This window comes from Pantherophis guttatus, chromosome 3 (assembly GCF_059756535.1).
Source record: "Pantherophis guttatus breed Tessera chromosome 3, ASM5975653v1, whole genome shotgun sequence".
Lineage (NCBI taxonomy): Eukaryota > Metazoa > Chordata > Lepidosauria > Squamata > Colubridae > Pantherophis > Pantherophis guttatus.
The window spans coordinates 127,880,726-127,898,993 of record NC_142065.1 but is presented as its reverse complement, the minus strand read 5'-3'; the positions used below and the strand labels follow the sequence as shown (position 1 = coordinate 127,898,993).

Sequence of the window (18,268 nt, the reverse complement as noted above, 5' to 3'; positions counted from 1 at the left end):
TCTCTGAGTAGTCCATATGCACAAAAGGACTACCCAGAGGGCTGAAAAAAGTCATTTCTGACTGGGCCTCGCACTTTTGACCGGTCCTCACACTTATGACCATCCTCACATTTATGCCCGTGCAGCTTTCTTAACAACCATGTCACTCATTTCACAACTGCTTTTCTTCACCATGGTGACAAGATAGGGCAAAAACGTAAAATGTGAGGACAGTCGTAAGTTCGAGGACTGGTCAAAAGTGCAAGGACCAGTCAGAAATAACTTTTTCAGCCCTCTGAGTAGTCCATATGCATAAAAGGATACAGCAATAGAGAGGGATGAAGGAAGGGAAGGGAAATTAGAGTAGGAGAGAGAGGGAGGAAGAGAGGAGGAGAAGGAGAAAGGAAGAGGAAGTAGGGAGGAGAAGAAGAGGGGGAGGAAGAGAAAGTAAGAAGGAAAGAAAAGAGAGGTGGTAGGTTTGAGGAGAAAGATTGCTATACAATAAAAAAGATGAAAGGGAAGAAAGCCAACCCCAAACAAATATAAAGATATTAAGATAAAGAACGAATTGTTAAACTTTAAAGAATAAAAGAGAACAAATATGAATAAATAACAATAATTAGAAACACACATACAAACATACAATGTATTTTCTTTGAACAGAGTATTTGGCCGGTTCACAAATTTAAACAGTGTTTAGTCATTTCAATTAAATTTACAATTTCTATATTTCCTTTTTGCCATATTTATTCCTCATCTATTTTTGTAAAAAACCAATATTACCTTCATCCTCATCTCTAATCTTAATCAAATTCATTTTTTCCCTTCTATTCTATATTATACCCCTTCCCATTGTCATCTATTTTTATATCCATCCTCACATTGGTTAATTATGTAATATTAGTTGTTTAATATAAATTCAACATTTTACTATAAATCAATTAGTTATATAACTACCTTTTTTGTATATTAATCAATATGAACATGAATATTCCAATTATTTCCATGCAATCCAATTTCTTACAAATCCATTAATTATATTTACCAATAATAATAAACCAAATAATTTCCCCCATATATTCCTCCAAACCACAACTTAACCATTTCTGCTTTCAGAAATATACAATTAATAGTATCTCAAATATTACAATTCCCTAGTTAAATACAGCTTTTTTTTCTTTTGTGTTTTAAAATCCTGAACTCTTCTCTTTTTCCCTAAAATTCCCATTGTTTGCACGTACCTTTTTTGGTGAGGAAAAAGAAAATAATTCTGCCTGCCTAATTTTCCAACCTTGCAGCAACAGCAAAGCAGTTTCAGTTTCGTTTCTTTGCACGGAAGCAGAAGAGCCCTGAGCAAAACAGCGGAGACAAATCAGCTGAGAGCCGGGAGGCCAATTAGCCTCTGCTGAAGCTCCGGGGGCCAATAAAATTACAAAAAAAACCACCGAACCCTTTGTTAAATTGCTGGCTCCCCCGCCCCTCGCCCACCACTATTTATTGGCAATAAATAGTGGTGCGGAGGGGCGGGGGAGCCAGCAATTTAACAAAGGGTTCGGCCGAGCCACCTAGAACCCCCAGAATCCCACACTGTGTAGGCCCCTCTGGATCTTGAGGCCCTAGGCTGAAGCCTAGTTAGCCTATAGGAAAATCCGGCCCTGACCGTATATGTTCATTCTTAAAGCTTGGTCTTGTGCAGATAGAATTAGCACCTTAGCCGTTTCCAGGTATTGTTGTTATTTGCTTGGCCTACTATATTTTTTTAAATCTACTGGTCATGTAATATCTTGCCACGTCATGTTTCCTTTCTATTCTTACTTTGATCATTCTTGTAGGCCAATTTGGTCTTTCCATTACTCAATAAGCGTTCATGGCATATGAGCTTCAGTGCATCTTCATCACTGTCCTTCAGGTATTCTTCCAATGCCCTTTTTTCTTCTTCAACTGTCTGGTGCACTTGCAACATGTCCACCTATTTTCCTTGGTAAGTAGAGCCTGTCAACACTGATGCATGGATGAAGGGCATGATTCACTGTCATTATTTTTCTGGTCTTCCTATCCAGTTGTGTTTGACTCTAATCCACTATTCCAGGCATGACTGGAACTACCCTGGTGTTCATTCCCTTGATGGTATTTCCTCCAGTGAGATTGGATTTTAAAATCTTCTCACTCTCATGATGTATTCACTTCTAACATTCTTTTTGATGCTGTCAGATTGAAGGATGCCTAGGTGTTTGTAGCAATTGTCTTCATCCAGACTCTTAATGTTATTTCCATCGGACATCTTGATTTTTTCATTTTTCACTATTTTTTCCCCTGTTGTTGGTGAGGGTGGCACATTTTCCCAATCCAAACTCATTGCAATATCTTGGCTGTATATATGGATGGTATTGAGCAGCCATTCTATTTCAGAGGGTGATTTTCCATGCAACTTCAGATCATCCATGTAAAGGAATGGGACAGCTTGGCAGATGTTTTTAATGTTTGATAGCCATGGCCTGAATTATTCAATATTATTGACAGAGGAATCAGTTGAATGATAAACAATAGTGCGGATAGTGAATCTCCTTTAAACATTCCTGTCTTGATATTAACTTTTCCCAGCCTATCACCATTGACTAGGAACTGTGTCTTCCATTCTGCCATTAATCTTTGCACAAAGCTTCTGATGTTTCTGTGACTTACGTTATTTCTGGGCATTTGATTATCCAATCACATGGCAGTGTATTATTATTATTGTTTACTTGACTTACAGTTGAAGATAAACAAAGGCATGAAGCAATCTTACTTTTGTTGGTTCATTTCTGATTTACTCTTTGTTTGGGCTTCAGAACTGGTATACATTAGCCTCTCGATCTGATTTAAATGACATCATTTTAAGCAGGAGCAGAAAGGAAATTGTTCAAATTTCAAATGTCTTTGCTTTTTAAAATTCTGCTGGGTCTTCTCGGAAGAAATCATGCAAACAGTGGAGGAGCTAACTGGAAGCTGACAGGAAAAAAATAATAGAAGTGTGGGAAGACTCTAGGCCTTTTGGTAACCAAATCCATGGTACATGGATTATTATTGTTGTTGTCAGGGAACATAGGAACATCTCAGAAATAGCATGAGTAGAATGGATTCTGCTAATAAGCTAGGATGTTGGTCCCTCCATGACCAAGGCTTACAGAATTTCGTAACTTTAAGATAAAGTTACATGCTCATATAACAAAAGATAAGCTTTTGAACATAACGTGTTTCCCTGAAAATAAGACAGGGTCTTATTTTCTTTTGAACCCCAAAATAAGGGCTTGGCCTTATTATCGGGGGGTTATTATTTTGGGGGTGCAGGAAGCCCCAGGCGGCCTGTGCACTCACAGCCAGGAGTACGGCAGAGAGAGGCTCCCTTTGCGTGCCACCATCAAGCCCCTCCCTTCCTGCAGGGTGTGTGTGTAGAACACGAGCAGCCCAAAGGCACCAAGCCGCGCAAGTGCCTGTCCCAACCTCCACTTGGGAAGCCGCAGAGGCAGAGTTTGGGGGAGAGAAAAAAATACTTCTTCTGCTTCTGCTGCTTTCCTTGCATGCAGCCAAAAGCAGAAGCAGCAGAAGTTTTTCTTTCTCTCCCCCAAACTCTGCCTCTGCAGCTTCCAAACCCCAGAAAGGGCAGCGGCCGCTCTGGGAGTGTGCTTCCCACTCTATGGTGACAGTCGCCAGAGGCCTCCCCTTCCCTCCTGCTCCTCTCTGTTTCGATCCCCCCGTGATCCCCGACCGGCGCGCCCACTGGTGAGCCCGGGAAGGCCCTCCGCCTCAGGAGTCACCGGACTGGATGACGATCTGGCCATACTCTTCCTGGGGAAGGGAGCCTCGCGGGACCGTTGCCCACCCTCCCTTCCTCCCGCAGGTCCAGTTTATTCTTTCCAGGAGCCACGCAGCCGCGCCGAGGGGAGCCCCGACAGACACAGCTCGGTTGGCCCAGCCACGGCCAATGGTCCTCGCCTGCAGCTGAGCTTGGCTGCAGGGGGTCACCAGGCCTCTGCAGGCAACAGCAGCAGCAACACCTGTAGCACCTCAGCCATCCCCTCTCTGCCGCCGGTAGCTGCCTTGCCAAGGAAGCCCTGGGGCGGTGATGCTTGTACTGGGGCTGCAGTGGCGGGCACTCGGTAGTGCGGGCTATGTGGACTCATGCTGCCACCATGGTGCAAGAGCAGGAGCAGGAGCGCTCGAGGTCTATAATCAGGGCCGTGGACAGCAAAAGGGGTCGGGGGCGCAGGAGTTCGCAGGGATGTGACTGCCTTGGAGGGTTGAGGGGGGTGAGGGACCTGTGTGTGCATGTGTGTGTGAGAGAGAAAGGGGGGAAGGGTGTATATTTAGGTCCACCCCAAAAATCAGGCTTGGCCTTATTTTCGGGACATGTCCTATTTTCGGGGAAATATGGTAGCTACAGCTGAATTCTATGACCAGATTTAATTTGGGCCTTTATTTATTGCTTATAAAATAGAAATAATCTTTGTTGGTTATCTTTTTGGGGGGGAGCTTTCTTATTCTTTCTAAAGTGTGTGGTGTAGTTTGTGATTCTATTCTATGATGTAGGAACAGAGAAAAAGATTATTTTGTTTTTTAATGGCAGTTATGAAGCATTATTGGGTGCTACTTATGTTAAAACTGGGAAAGATATGCCTCAAGAGTAATCTTGGGGTAATAAAAGACACTAAATTTATAAGGAACATCCAACAACTAGAGACATGTATCCAAAACATTTCCATTCTTCTTTTGTGATAATAGCAATAGCACTTAGACTTATATATCGCTCCATAATGCTTTACAGCACCCTCTAAGCCGTTTACAGAGTCAGCATATTGCCCCCAACAATCTGGATCCTCATTTTACCAATCTCGGAAGGATGGAAGGCTGAGCCAGTTAGAATCGAACTCCTGGAGTAAGTAGTGAGTTAGCCTGCAATACTGCATTGTAACCACAGCGCCACCACAGCTCATAATAGCAGCAGTACTAAATGATTATTTCATCCTGTGGTGAAGGAATAAAAAAAGGGATATATGAATTCATCTTGTTGAGAATTATTAACTTCAGGTTCCTAGCTGGAATTTTTCTCATTATGTAAAGGTGGATTTGTGCAACCTCTTTTCTTATAGGCTTTTAGAACATTATTGTAGCGAAGGCTTATCCACTTTGAGGATGATTGTGTGGGATGGTGATAAGTGGAAAAAAGATTAGAAATTGATAATCTGTCTGTCAAATCTGATAGGAATTTATTATGATTTCCTGCCGTTTTATAACCCCCAAATTTCCTGTTAAAATAGAGCAACTGATTACGCCTCATGATTTACCTGGCCAAATCCTTGCTGAGTAGGAACTAAAATTGTGTGTAATATGTCCAGGCACCTCCACACATTCATCATAATATTGGGAAGGTGCATATCATGTTAGAAATCAATGCAGTTCACATTAACACTCGACATAGAACAGGACTCATATGTCAAATGTTCCTAGGTCGCTTATTGCTATTCAAATAAATGTTTGATAAAAACCAGATCAGATCAGACCAGACATAACTCTACTTCCTTTTCATATATTACTTTTATCCAGTTTGTTGGGCATGTTCCCAGGGCATTTGATATCTATACTTATTAATACTGGGAAACATCAAGTGATGAACTTACCACCTGCAGTGGATTTAGGTAGAATATGCTTCATACATGTTCCATGTCTTCAACACCATAATTGTACAGTATTCAAATGCAGATATAAGGGAAGATACCCCGCCCCCCCACCCCCAATAATTTTTCATTCTGGCATATGGCTGTGGCACTGAATTATAGCCAAATAGTTAATGTCTGCTACCCTGAAATGGTCTTGTAAGGGGACTGGGAACAGTCTTTCTCTGATGCAGGGCAGGACATTCCTATGAGGATCAAAGGAAATACTTTGGTATAGCTAATTTCAATGAAACCTCAGATGCTCAACTTTCTCTAGATAATATCTGCAATTTTTATTATACTACCTACTGCTTTAGTGGCTAATTCATTTTTATAAAGAAGATTAAGCTTTATAAGAGCATATGAATGCCATTTCGTCCAATAAAGGGGACAAAAGGGATATAATATCATATTCCAAGGTTGCTTTAACAAGGAAGATATTACTGGCTCTTAGCCAAAATGCTTCCCTAGGATAAAAGTCTTCTTGACTTCAGAGGGAATCGTGAACATGTATTTTAAGAACACAAATTGAGACTGTAAAGTCTGACACTTATGCTTTCTATTTTCAGAGAAACATCAGACCAAATTACGCCAAATTATTCCTTCTTTTCAAGAGTAATGGTAATCAAATTGCCTTCCCAGTGTAAATTGGCAAATGAAGCAAAATTTATAAAGGCACTACTTTTATGAACCTGCCAGGAGAAACAAGACTTTTGTTACATATTAGAATAGATAATCACATCTGGGATTCCCAAGCAAGCTATTGTCTGTCAGAAGCAATGAAAAGGTAATTGGTATTGTTTTCATGAACTTTGCACATCAGTCGTCATGTACCTTCTCATAACTAAGGTACAGAAGCGTGTTGCAATGCACATCAGAGCTACTCTCATTCTATTTTCACATAATCCTTGGTGCTGATATTAAGTAACATACAGGTGGAACTGTAATTGATGGAAACTGATTTTATGAGTATCGTGAAAAACATAAATTTCAGGTCACTTACCTTAGGAAAAGACTCAATGATTTTACCTTCATATAAATAAAAGCTATTATTACACTTGGAATACAGTTCTATTTAGCACATCTCAAAAATGATATTGTAGAGGTATAATGGAGGAATCAAGGTGAGTGTCTTTTTCTTCAGAAAATATTCGTCGTTATTGTATAAAAGTTAACAATGTGAGAATATGATCAGGATGAATAAACTTAAGCATGGTGGGTAAAAGTATTTCTTCTTTCTGTGTAATAATAAATCCTGGAAAATTGAATGCCCTGAGTTTTCCAACCAGTCAAAAGAAGTACTTCTTTAACATGTTTTTTTTTTTGTGGCGGCACATTTCATGAGAAGCATTCATGTTATCCAACTTAGGTTGGGTTGAATAGTTTGAGATGTGGAGCTCTTGAACAAAACAAACAAACAAAAAACCCCAGGAAAACCAATATATTTCCTGGTGGCTTATTTCTACTGATCAGAAGAATGTATTATCATTCTTATCATCTGCATAAAACAGAGCTGTTCTAATTAAAATGGAACTGTGATTATCTTTGTAGCTTGATAATATAAAAGCTCAAAATTTTCTCACTGCTTCCAGTCCTTTGGTACTTTTTTCTGAGAGGCAGTATACATTTTAATTTGATGATTTTCAGTTCTGTACGCACAAATTTGAGTCTCTGGACTCAATGCACATGGAATAGTGTATCTATTAGAACTAGATTGTTTAGTGGCATCAGTTCTGCACGTACAAAACTGAGTCTCTGGTCTCAGTGCACATAGAATAGTGTATCTATTATCTGTTTAGTGGCAAGCAGATATGTGCACATTAGGTCTATGTTATACACAAGATGTATTGTATAAATCAAATACTTGGTTTACAAATGTACTCAGTTGAAGCAGGACTTAAACGTAGGAAGCACAGACTTTTAGAGAAATAAGGTTGTCTTTCCTACAAAAATATTTTGTGAACTGGAGGTTTCCTTCTTTTAAATAGTCTATCCATAACCCAACAATTCTTTCTCAAGGATTGTGGTCATGTATGCAATGCTGATTTTAGTCTTCTCCATCATGATTAGATAATTTGATTTGGACAGTTCCATGATTTACTACAAAAAAAATCTGTTAAGAACAAAAAACACACACAAAAGGGACAAAAGAATATCATTATAGCTTAATATCAGGAAATGCCAAATGGGTAAGAGTTAATAAAATGGACAGTCAGTTGGGAACGAGTTGTAAAGCTGAATGTGTATGATACTAATGTTAATTGTCTCCAGCTCCAGTTTAAATTCTACAGTGGGAAGTTGAAAAGAAAACACCCTAGAGAAGACAGTGCTAATCTCTCTGTTAAAAAAACTGAATCCTATTAGCGGGATTTAAGTTCAACTTTATAGGTAGCCCTTGACTTACAATCACAATTGGGACAGGAATCTTGGTTGTTGAATGAAGTGGTAATTAACCAAAACCTTCAGGATTCTGGCTCAGTTTCTGACCCTGTTAAAGGAGTTCAGCTCCCTTCAAAAGGCAGCTCTTTCAGTCAGCCCCCAGAGTCGGAGGGAATCCTTTTTACTAGTCAGCAGCAGAAGCAGCTTACAATCTTCCCTGCCAGCTTCCCCATTGACTTTCTGTGGAAGCCGGCACTTGGCAATCAGTTGTAAATGTGAACAAGTCGCCAAGCACCCAGATTGCAATCACTTGACCCTGGTGGTGGTGCAAGGTTTTCCGATGGTCTTTCTGAGGCTGTCATAATTCCAGACCATCATTAAATAAATGGTTGTAAGTTGAGGACTATCTCTACCCTCTTATCCAATCGCTAATTGAATAATAATGCATTTCTCCTATGCTCTAGGGGTCAGTGCACTCTCAACATTGGATTTAAACAACTTCCTTACTGCTCTGCTGCCCTATCTTTACCATATTTAAAAGCTTATTGGCATTCTTATTGTAATTATAAGTTGAAATTTATAGGATGGGGTTTCATCTACTCATTGTTTCTAACTGCAATTTGAACCTGATTTACAATGCATGCTACTTGTAGAAAACTGAATAATTTTGGTCATCTTTAAAGAGGACGTGGAGAATTTGTTCTGTGCAGATGGGATCCCACAGTGATTAAAATAGTGCTACTGCTGCATTAAATTCAGCATTTCTAGATTCTCTTTGTATGCCCTCCTCCCAATACAAGTAAGTTAGTATGTGACACGATTCCAGCAAGTGTGGGTTGTTCTTTCTTAATCACACAGAGAATTGTTTTCATGTAGAGTATATGAATCAGACTTTTAGAGGGCTTAATACTCTTTGAAAGCTTTGCACTTGAGATCCAACATCATTTTTGCATATTATATGCAATATTTTCACTACAGAAAGAATATTGTTATTGCAATATAAAATTTAGTGATGGTTTCCACATAGTAGCATTATTATTTTTTAATATATCATTTTCTAAAGATGGGATGGATGATGGATGATGATGGATGGATAGTTAGATAGATAGATAGATGAACTTTCATACTCCACATGCTTTGTCCTTGCTTGATCTACTTTTCCACTAACTGAAACATTTCTAAGAACATATTCGGTAGAATCTTGTTAAAAGCATGTTTGAACTTTTCATGCCTTTGTTATGTCCATAAGGCCAGTAATGATCAAACTTCTTCTGAGCTGCAGTTTTTTTTTCATGTGTGAATAAGATGCCGAATTATTCCTCTGACATCTTGTTAATAACTAGTTTTTTTGTGATTATCCATTTTTAGTTTAAAAATGGAAAGAAACCATCTGTTTGTGAATACAAACTTGAGATATTTTCTCTGTGGATATTTCACTGAAGAAAATCAATGTGAGCTATAATAGGGGGAGAAAATGTAGAATCAACAAAAAGCAAGCTAATCTGAGACAGATTAGTTTTTAAAATCCAAAGAGAGATAATTAGGAAACAATTAAAATGTTAGAATCAAGATGAAGTAATACACACATATATTTCATATAAAGTGTTAAAATCAGAAAAAAAGACACAAAAACGTAATAGATATAATGTATATTCTAGGATATAATGTATATTCTAGGCCAATAACAACACTGCTCTGAGAATAATGTATATTAATATGAATATGGGTCTATTGCAAACATCCTGCTGAACCAAAATAGGTTCAGGAAGTGTGTCCCATTGATTTAGATTTGCCCCTGCTGGTTTATAATTTGACTTGACTGATTAATCAATTAAAGGTTTAGTTCATTAATCCACAGATTTGAGTCTATGGGCCTAGGTTAAAACTAAAATTTCCCATTGGATTTCTTTCAGTCCTGGTGTTTCATTTAAGAAATTTGCTGATTACATGGTGCCCACCAACCCTTGAAAGCAAAGTCAATTGGGAAAGCTGATACCAAGTGCAGGCAATATAAATGAATATAGGTTGATTGTATGCTAATGCTCACTACAAGAATTTGTACTACTAATGGTTAAGCAAATTGGTGGTAGATAAGAATCAACGGAATTCAAGGTGGGTTGGACTTAGATCTTTTGTGAGCGCAAGACTGATGACACATTTGACCCCTCCTTCAGTCTCAGCTGATCATCTCCTATATCTGGATTTGCTCAATGGCTGTATGATTCACTTAACGACTACATGTTTTGTTTAATGTCTGCAATAAAATTGATGGTAAAATTGAGTCTGTTCATGAGATGGCTTGCTTTATGACCGCACCAATTTACGCCAGAAATTCTGATCCCAATTGTGGTTGTATGCGAAGGACTACCTATGTATACTGTATCATTGTTAGAAGTTTTTTTTAAAAAACAAACAATGGTCATCATGTGTTTAAATTCTACTTCTAATTTCCTAAATTACAAAAATCAGGTTCTTCAGACTGGATAAGATGCTAAGTCTAATACTTTGGTTGAAAATTCTGAATGAAACAAGGTAAATTGAAGATATGTATACACCTATTAAAAGACCATTGGTGTGTTGTGTGGATAATGCTGTTAAAGGTAAAAAGAAAGCAGCCATACAATAAGAATAATCCAGGCATTCCATTTTTAACATTTAGCCAACGAAGCATTGGATGCCTAATTAAAATGGCAACTCAGGTGACACTTCTAAGAAGGGATAAGGTAAATGGCAATTAATCTTCACTGAGCCAAAGTGGTTTGTATTTTGTGAGGGAAGCCCCGCCTCTTTCTCTCTGGCTGATACCAGATGGACAATTATGTGACCTTGCTATTTCATAATTTTTGGCACTGCTGCTAAGTGAACTGACAGGGGAGCAGATAATCCCAACCAGGTGGGTGGAATGTGCCATGCTGGCTTTGCGCCTCCTTTGCTGTTCTCAAGAAAATACTTTTTTTGGGGGGGGGCACTGCACCAAACTGCAGTAGCCAGTAGCTTGGAAGAGTTGCTGTAACAGTTGAACTGACTTGATGAAGATCAGAGTTTTGCTTCCCCACACATTCAAGTAGAGGTTAGTTAGCCATTGTCCTACTAGGCACAGCCTAGGGTACGTTTCTGCCCAAGAGCAGTTTAGCCATGAAACTACAGCACCATGGCATAAGAGAAACTCCTGAGGCACAGCACTTTGTGAATCTCAGAGGAAGTTTTTGCCAAGCCTGCTTTATATCATTTCAAAGTGATTGTCGAATTTTTTTGGGGGGTGGGGGGAGAGATTAGTTGGTTCAATTTTTCCTTGCCACCCTTTCCCTGTGTCAAGACATTTTCTCTGAGAAAAGAAAGATCACAGCTATGCAATTTCTACATTTAACTACGGACACAACATTATGTTGGAGAACCATCTTCATTCCCTTCCTTCTCCTGCCTCTTTCTACAGCTCCTCTCACTCTGGAACTCATTGATAACAGTGCAAAGAGGTCTTCCATTGGCAGCATGCACACACACACACACACACACACACACACACACACACACGATCTGTATTTATTCACAATGAAATGTAGCAATTGGTGATAAAAGTTCATATTGTTAAAGCATCATTATTGAATAACAAAATAACAGAATTAGAAGAGACCTTGGAGGTCATCTAGTCCAAACCCCTATATTACCAGAATATTGTCTGATCTAGTATGAGAGACTAAGAGGTGTGTGTGTGTGTGTGTGTGTGTGTGTAAGTACTGTATTTTTGGGAGTATAAGACGCACCTTTGCCCCCCCAAAAAGAAAGTGAAAATCTGGGTGCATCTCATACTCCGAATGTAGCCCCGCACAGCTTCTCAAACCGAGGTTTCAGAGGCTGAAAAAAGCATCAGAAACGAAGCTTCCGAAAAGAAGCCCCCAAACAGAGCTTCAGAAGCTTTTTTTCTGAAGCTGTTTCGGAGGCTTTTAGATGCAGGAAAAAAAGTTTTTTTCTGAAACAGAGTTTCAGAAGTTTCAGAGGCAGAAAAAAAAGCAAGGCACAGAGCTCACAACCAAGGAACCTGTTGCTAAAATTCCCCTCTGGGAACAGCTAATTGGTGGTATTCCGGGAGGCTGATCCACCCGCCAATCAGCTTTTTTCTTATTTTCCTCCCCAAAAACTAAGGTGTGTCTTATATGAGCCTTGGTGGCACAGCAGACTAAAGTGCTATTAAATAGCACCAGCTGCCTGCAATTACTGCAAGTTCAAATCTCACTAGGCTCAAGGTTGACTCAGCCTTCCATCCTTTTGAGGTAGGTAAAATGAGGACCCAGATTGTGGGGGCAATAAGCTGACTTTGTATAAAAAAGAACACTGCTTAGGGGGCCCCCGAAAGCCCTACTAAGCAGGTATATCCAAAAGTATGAAGGCTATTGCTTAACGCATTGTAAGCCTCCCTGAGTCTCCGGAGAAGGGCGGCATATAAATCGAACCAATAAATACAATAAATAAATACTCCGGTGCATCTTATACTCCGAAAAATACGGTAGGTAGGCAGGGAGGGGGGGGAGGGAGGGAAAGGGAAAGATTTTGTGGATGTGTGAGTGAGAGGGGGGGGTCTGTAATGGATGGATGAATGATGAAGATAGATGATAGGTAGGTAGGGATAGATAGATAGATAGATAGATAGATAGATAGATAGATAGATAGATAGATAGATAGTCAGTGAGGCCTCTGTGCCATACTTGATGGATTGAGACTGATAATAATTATATCTTCTTACCTACCTACCTACCTATCTACTGGACAAATATATAGTCACATTAGGTTCTCCAGCACTATTACCCTTTTAATGAAAAAGGGTTGGAGAATGCTCTGAAGAGGTTTGGTCTTCCTGCAGGAAAACAGTTTTCCCAAGTAGACTTTTTCCATATAGAAAGAGTCAAAGAATCCCATCAAAAATGTTCAATTCGGTCGCTGTCAGACGGTCTCTTGGGACCGCCAGCCCCGTCGCCTGTAAAGAGCCGCCTTTACAGCTGAAAGGTGGCTCGAAAAACTCCATTTCCATAATGAAATGTGAGATAGAGCAGGCGAGGGCAGGTAGAGCCCTCTGCGAAGTCCCCAGAGTTTTTGTTTTACTCTTGGGGACGAAGCAGGATGAGGCTCCCTATTTTCTTCGCCGCTGCTCCGGGCTTCGGGACACCTCTGCCTTTTGCAGAGCCAGGCGACGAGACCAAGCCTTTTAACGAAAATCAATAGATGGTTTAATTAAAGAGGATGAGATTTGGACTTGGGACCCTAAATCGCAAGTATTCTTAACGATTTTACAAGCGCTCTTAAGTGAAGGAAAAAAAGTTTAAAATGGCGACCGCTGAGTCTTGAGAGGAAGAAAGCCGAAAGCGAAAGTCCTTCCGTAACAAGCTACAAAGTAGCAGAATAAACAGTGCTGGCTAGAAGTGAGAAGAAAAATTTCTATTTTAAGTTTCTTTTTTCTTGGAGATTTGATATTGATCTTGTTTGGAGAGAAGTTCTCTTTCTTTAAAAAGAGTTTGTCTGTGTGGCAGGATGGCGTTAAAACTAATAAAGCTTGACAAACAAGCAGCGGGGGGGGGGTTCCCCCATTTACAATTATGTGAACAAGTTTCGAGCTTACAGACTCAGAAGAATGGCTTTAATTTAAAAGAATTTGTCCTGGAGGAAATGGCAAGACATCACGAGACTGTGAACCAGAATCTTGAAAAATTTAGGCAGAAAATTAAAGAATTGATACAACTAAAGTATGATAATTTGCAACGAAAGATTGTAACAGTGACTAATGCTTTTTCAGAAATAGTTATAAAGATGGATACAAATATCAAGTTATTAGAGTCTAAAATGGAGGAAGTTGATGATAAGATTTATAATTTGGATAATAAAATACAAAGAATTGAAAATGATTTGATAAATATTCAAGACAATAGTTTAGAAGTAAAGTCTAAAAAGGAAGCTGGTCACGAGACTTACAATGCAGAAGATATAAAGCAAGGGATTGAAAAAGAAGTTACAATGATGCAATACAGGCTCACGGAATTTGCGGTTAGAATGAGAGGGTTACAGGAAAAGAATAGAGATGATTTAAGAAAAATATCTGCTGAAGTTCTGGCCGGGATTTTAAAGGTTCATCCTGAGGAGGTATCTTGTAAGATTGACAAGGCCTATAGAGTAAATTCTTGGATTGCAAAGCAAAGGCAATTGCCTAGAGATGTGGTGATTTACTTTACAGATAAAGAAATAAGAAATGATATTGTGCAAAAATCTTTTAATTCTACTCTACAACTGTATGGAAGAAAGATCTGGATATATAAAGAGTTGCCGCCCAAGATGTTAAAAGACAGAAAGAAATTTGGATTTTTGGTGACTGAGCTAAAGAAACAAAACATCTCATTCAGGTGGGATGTTCCAGTTGGCATAATATTGAGATATCAAGGAGAAAGATATCAACTAAATACTGTTGAAAAAGCGGAAGAATTTTACTACAAGGTTCTCAAAATGGGTTCAACATCTTCATGTATAATATATGAGTGGAATAAAGAAAAGCAAAATCAACAAGAGATAGAAATTCAGGATAAGCAGAAGGAGGTGGAAGTAATGGAAAAACAACAAGTTACAGAGGTCTTTGTAGATGAGCCACTCCTGGATTCTCCTTCAGAGGTCTCAGCTGGACTATTTATAAATACAAGAGAGGCGGCTCTGGATTCTAATGTGACTTATCAAGTTACAGACCAGCATGGAAATCAATCAGTTGATATACAACTCATAGAAAAGAAACCAGAATGGAGATTTAAGCCACAAAAGCAAAACCAACAAGATCAAGTTATAGATCAGCATGAAAACCAAACAGTTGATATACAATTTATAGAAAGGAAATCAGGATGGAGATCTAACCCACAAAAAGTCAAGAAAAGAAGAAGCAGTCTCACAAAAACAAAAACTTTTAAACTAAACAACAGTGTAATGCCAGTTATCTAAGAGATGATTGAATATATGAAAAGATAGCTGAGGCAAAGTATTGGTTTATATTATCTTGAGGAGAGTGACAGACCTCTGCAGTGCTGTACTTTTGGGATGTGAAAAGGGCCTTAAACTGAATGGATTGGAATTATCTTTTTTGGATTCTTTGATAAATGTACTACGTTTATGCTGAGCTACAAGGCAAGAGAGTTATGGGATTGGGGCACGCAGAAGATCTGGTTGTTACCCTATTACGGTGGTTGGAATTAATAATTTAGATAAAGTCACTCGGGTGGGTTTTTTTTTTTTTTTTATGAAGATATTTGCTATTGATGGGGGCAGATGGTAATTGAAGATACCGAACATACTGTTGGAATTAGGATGTGATGTTACCCTAACATGGGTGATGGAGTTAACAATCCAGCTGAAAGACATTATAGAAGATATCATATGGATTACAATCTTAAAGTCATTTTAAGAGGATTTTATTTACATAAGGAAATACTTTTTAATGGTGTGGGCAGAAGAATAAAGATATTAAGAATTATTAAGTATGGTAGTCCTGTAGGAAAGTGGGTGGAGACAGGTTAGCTTATTGATTGTTTAGTTTAAGAAAAGGGATATTATGTTTAGATATGAATATATGCAAAAGATTTGAGTTAAGAGATATATCTATTATATAGTTTTATAGTGCAAGGTTGCTTTGAAATGTTATATTAATATACATAAAAGATTTGATTTAAGAGATATATGTATGGGGGGGAGAAAAAGGGTAGATTATGAGTAGAAATTGCTAAACTGGGAGATATAATAATATTATTATGCTAAATTAGGAGTTATTATATAATGTTATAGTAGAATGTTATTTTGAAATGTATAGTATAAGGGGGATATAATAATATTATTAGAAAGAAACGGTCAGCATATGGGGGATGGAGCAAGGGGATGGTAAAGTATTATATAATCTGTTATGAATTTGGGTTTTATTTTGAAGAAGCCACAGGGGGAGGGGAGGGGGAGGGGGGGTTAGGGAGGAGGGGGAAAAAAGGGGGGGAAATTTGTATTTGAAAAACTTTTTCAATAAAAAAAAAAAGTTCAATTCAATCTGATGTCAGATCTTTGTAGAACTAGCTCTGCTTCTCCTTACCTGCCTTGAAGGAACAACTCTGGGGAAATGCTGCTTCCAATGGCTGGGATTGGTAGCTTGATTCTCTATTTCTAAGCTAACTCTTGAAACTTGAACTGAAACTACATTTCCACTGTCTTTGAAGTTGATGTGATTTCAGAAGCGGATTTCAGATGTTACAAAAGAGGGATTTCTATTGGTCAAAGAGCATTTAAAAATCCATGGCTCTTGTATGACCCTAAGCTGTTCGTCAGATGATGGCCTCTAGACTCATAAGCATTATTTATGATGTGTTATTGAATCATACATAGAAATGCAGAGCTGATATTACCCATTATGAGGATGGGCATATGCACCAAATTTTTTTTCTGAAACTTCTTCCTACAAATTTTTCCTTACCTAGATTCACAGAGAAGTTACCATTACGTTAGAAGAGAAGGAAGAAAATAAATCGCATCCTTCTGCCTTTGGTTGTCTCCTGCAGAAATTCCCTATCCATCCACAGAATTAGAGAATTGTATTTTTCAGCATACTGTATATTTTCATTTGTCTTTCTGTGGGATTACTTAAAGTGGTTAGGTTAAAAATCACTCCCCAAATCAAATTAATTTTCCCACTAACGTTTTCCCCCTTGATGTTTTCTTTGAAAAATCAATCCTTATTGTTAACAGTCATTATCCGTACTACTAGCAATCACACCTACATGACAATTGATTATTGGATGCAATAATAACAAGAGAAATAGTGGTCTGAAGTTAAGCTAATCTTCTTTGTCTTTCTCTATCAATTTGTCTTTTAGTTCTCATTTAGCAAGAATTAATTTGCCTGGATATATAGAAGGCCAGAGTAGACAAAGTGATTCAGGCAATGGAAATTCTGTGTTGATGTGCAGCAAAAAATTAGAATGGGTGGCTTCAGTAGCAGAAGCAGATGATGATACATAAAGTGGTAGAATGATCAGGCACTCTTATTGGCATACCCATTTATTTCTTCTCTCAGAAATAACTTGGGAATTATATTGAATGTTCTTAAATCTAAATTAAGAAACAATTGAAAACTTCGTTTATTACTAATTTAAGTATTTTGGTTGTTGTGATTCCATCCAAAGAATTCTGGGGTTGTAGTTTGTGAGAGATCATTTTCACCTGAGAGGATAATTCCACGTTTAGAGGGGAATGAAGAAAATCTGAATTAGTTTTTGTCCGTTTGGATGGATGGTGGGGAACTGGCAGCTTGTGAGTCAAATACAACCAGCAGAATATTTCAGCTCAGCTTGCTGTCAGGGTTCAGGAGTAAATCATAGATCTTTTGACAGATAACAGCTTAGCACAGTTCCACTGATGAAAATTCTCAGATACAGTTTGTCTAGTTGCAGTCTTTATTGCAGATGCTGCTAATGCAAAGATATAAAATACTGGTTTTCCCCTGAAGGGTTTAAAGTTAAAGTTTTTTCCTCCTGCTCTTTTGAATTAATGGGTACTTCACACATCATTTGGTGGCCCTGAAGCCAAGCAGTTACATATTTACATCAGGGCTGTGTCTGTCCTGGGAACTGCTGGCTCCTCTCTTACCCATCTAATTCCTCTATCTATTGACTCCTCTTGTCCCAGGTCCTACTCAGCTGCTTAAACCTGGGCACACAACTCAAATCTGATCCAGTTTTAGCAATGTTTTCTGCTTGTGGAGGATGGAGAATTGAGCTTGAATAAATTTTATCTTATAATCATTTATTTATATACAAATAAAATATTGCATAGAGTCCTTCTCCAGGATGTTGTGTTCACAGCATAGCCTTTCCATCTTCCAACAATGAAACCATTGTTGCTGTTTGCATACGTATGTATGTATTTATTTCCTGCCTTTATTCTTTTTTAAAAAATAAATAATACAAGGTGGCACACATATCCAACACCTCTCTCCTCCTGTTTTCCCTACAACAAAAATGCCATGAGATGGGTTGGGTTGAGAGAGAGTAACTGGCCCAAAGTCACCCAGCCAGTTTTTCATGCCTAAGGCAGGACTTGAACCCACAGGAAAACTATTGGCATTGTAATAAGGCAGGGGTGTCAAACTCTATTTCGTTGAGGGCCGCATCAGGGTTGTGTTTGACCTTGGAGGGTGGGTGGGTGGCCAGGGGCGTGATCAGCTC

At 38.6% G+C, this 18,268-nt stretch overlaps 1 protein-coding gene across 1 annotated transcript in view; it reads left to right on the top strand.

Annotated features, from left to right (window-relative positions):
• TMEFF1 (transmembrane protein with EGF like and two follistatin like domains 1) overlaps positions 1–18,268 on the top strand; it is a 116,351-nt gene that overhangs the window by 37,466 nt on the left and 60,617 nt on the right. The gene's annotated exons all lie outside the window — the stretch shown is intronic.